Source organism: Capsella rubella, unplaced genomic scaffold (assembly GCF_000375325.1).
Source record: "Capsella rubella cultivar Monte Gargano unplaced genomic scaffold, Caprub1_0 scaffold_4, whole genome shotgun sequence".
Taxonomy (NCBI): domain Eukaryota; kingdom Viridiplantae; phylum Streptophyta; class Magnoliopsida; order Brassicales; family Brassicaceae; genus Capsella; species Capsella rubella.
The window spans coordinates 3,479,133-3,482,437 of NW_006238920.1; positions in this window are offsets into that span (position 1 = coordinate 3,479,133).

Here is a 3,305-nt window from a genome sequence, read left to right on the forward strand (position 1 = left end):
GGAATTGGAGCTGTACTACATCAGAGGAAAAGACCAGTCGCGTTTTCAGTGAAAAGTTAAGTGGAGCAGCATTGAACTACCCGACCTACGACAAAGAGCTTTATGCCTTAGTACGAGCACTTGAGACATGGCAACACTACTTGTTGTCCAAGGAATTCATCATTCACACCGACCATGAAACTCTGAAGCATCTCAAGGGTCAGACTTCACTCAAGAGGAGACATGCAAAGTGGTTGGAGTTCATCGAGACGTTCCCATATGTGATCAAGTACAAGAAGGGAAAGGAGAACGTGGTAGCTGATGCTTTGTCAAGGAGACATGCCCTTATAGCTACAATGGAGGCTAAAGTAATGGGTTTTGAGCACATCAAGGAGTTGTACAAGGATGATCCAGAATTAGGAGAGTGTTACAAAGAGCATGGTAAAGGAGCTTTTCAAGCATTCTACTTGCAAGATGGGTTCTTATTCAAAGACAAGCGGTTGTGCATCCCTCAAGGTTCAATGCGAGAGTTGATACTCACCGAAGCACATGGTGGAGGGTTGATGGGTCACTTTGGTGTTGACAAAACCTTGGCAATGGTCATGGATCATTTCTTTTGGCCCCATCTCAAGAAGGACGTGGAGAGATTTTGTTCTCGATGCATTGTTTGCCACAAGGCAAAATCCAGGTTACATCCTCATGGTCTATACTTACCATTACCTATTCCTAACGCCCCTTGGGTAGATATTTCTATGGACTTTGTCTTAGGATTGCCTAAGATTAGACACAAGGATTCAATCTTTGTCGTCGTGGACCGGTTCTCCAAGATGGCACACTTCATCCCATGTGACAAGACCAATGACGCTACTCAAACCGCGGATTTGATCTTCAAGGAAGTGGTGCGCCTCCATGGTATCCCGAGAACCATTGTCTCCGATCGTGACACCAAGTTCTTGAGTCACTTTTGGAAGACACTTTGGAGAAAGTTAGGTACCAAGCTTCTATTCTCTACAACTTGTCATCCTCAAACGGATGGACAAACCGAAGTGGTAAACCGAACTCTCTCAACTTTACTTAGAGCCACTCTTGGTAGGAATATGGCTACATGGCTTGATTGCATTCCTTTTATTGAGTTTGCTTATAATCGTGCCGTTCACTGGGCTACAAAACTATCTCCCTTCGAGATAGTCTATGGAACTAACCCTTTCTCTCCCATAGATTTAGCACCTTTACCTCAGATAGAACAGGCTTGTCAAGTTGGGTTAAGACGAGGAGAAGTCATAAAGAAGTTGCATGAAAAAGCAAAAGACAACTTGGAGAAGAAGGCTGTCGACAACAAACGCAAAGCTGATCGAGGAAGAAAAGAAGTGTTATTTGAACCAGGAGATTGGGTCTGGCTACATATGAGGCCTGAGAGGTTTCCAACACAAAGAGCATCCAAGCTATCACCAAGAGGCGACGGACCATTCAAGATCCTCGAGAAGATCAATGACAATGCTTACCGTTTGGAGCTACCTAATGAGGTAAAAATTTCTCATACTTTTAATGTCGCTGACTTGTCTGCTTATGATCCAGGAGATTCAGTTTTGAGGGCAAAACCTTTTGAAGAGGGAGGGAATGATGCGGACATCGATTATCCTGTACAACCCGCTGAACTAGATCAACTACCAGATCTTTTACCACACCCTGTACCAGTCGTCACAGTAGGTCCCATGACTCGTTCAAAGTCTAAACAACTTAGAAAGAGGTTCAATCTAGCTGTACAAGACATTGTGAGCTCACTAGAGCTGAACTACGTCAACTGGTCTGTACCACCGTTACTCCATCACGACGGATATGATCCCATCGCCAAGGAAGAGCTTGCTGAAGCATTCACCCAAATGAGTCTTTAACATACCATTTCCCCAGGTATGAATTCTCCTTTGACAGGTCAAGAAACCTCTAGAATCCAAGAGAAGACAATGGAGTCACAAGAGACGAGCAAAACAAGCTTCACCTTCGAGAGTGATCGAGAGAGTGAAGATCAAGAACAAGATATCAAGGACTTGGAAGAGCTTCAAGATACTGATCAAGCTACCCAAGAGAAACTCCAAGAAACCATCTACTTCAAGAAACCAACAAACAAACATGCACCTGACAAGACCCCTGAAGTAGATCAAGACGTAGTTCAGAGAACATCGATTGGGCCTAGATCGCATCCAGGTAAGTTCTATTCAATATTTTCGATAATTGCAGGTCCATTAAGCCACAACAACGGCTAGGAGACGTGCTCATCACGAGGTTTCAAGTTTGCTTTAGTATTTTACTTATTTTCTTTCCAAAAACAATGGCTTTGTATTTGTAGTTTTATTTGTTTCCTTTGTTGCACTTTTACATTTATTTCGGCCTTAGGGCTAGCTGAAGGACTCTTATAAAGTCCCCCTGCAGCAGTTGTACGATTTTTACCCTTGATTATCAATAAAGAACCGAACTTTCTTCACTTCTTCTCTTTAAGTGTTCTTAAGAGAAAAGCTTGTCCTTTGTCTTGTGTGTGTGATTCCACAAGGCTGAGTTCGTGTACTGTATCAGAGACCAATCACATCTCTGTGGTGTACTTCAATCCGCCAGCACTTCCCCCTTATTCGATCCCACACGAGAGAAGCGACCGCCATCGTGTCAGATCTACATCAACGACCATCTTTCCTTCACAAGAGAGAAGCGACCGCCATCTTGTGAAGCCATCCTATCTATCCTAATACAAGCTCACCACCGAGTCTTGTATCACTAGCAGTAATAATACAAATCACCTAAGAATTTGGTACACATCAATGTGCAAGACTGGTTTGAAATAGTATTAGATCTTTGATCTTTTATTTGACTAGTTTGAATTATTAATTTTTTGGACAAAATTACCCTTAATAATCCATCAATTTAACCACACGTCCCCTTCCCCAGAAAAAGCAAACAAGAAAGGAAACAAATATTTTCAATTTTATTCTTAATTAATTTAATTTGTTGATTATCAAAAATAAAGAAATAAATTATTTGTTGACTAAATAAACTTATTTAAATCTGAAGTCAAAGCGGCACGTTTCAAATTACCATAAATTAAATAATCATTAAGTGGTAAGAAAAGATTTAGCTTATCTTTACATTTAGGGTTTTTTCCCCTTTATTTGTTTTTGGTTTGGGTTTAAATATCATTTAGAAAACAAAAAAAAAATTATTTCCGTCTTCCATCTCTTCTCTTCAACCAGATTATTCACAAAACATTTCTTTCTCCAAAGGCAAAAGATAATGTTTTCATGTCAATGCCTGTGAGATACGACAAATACCTAAGCGAGCAA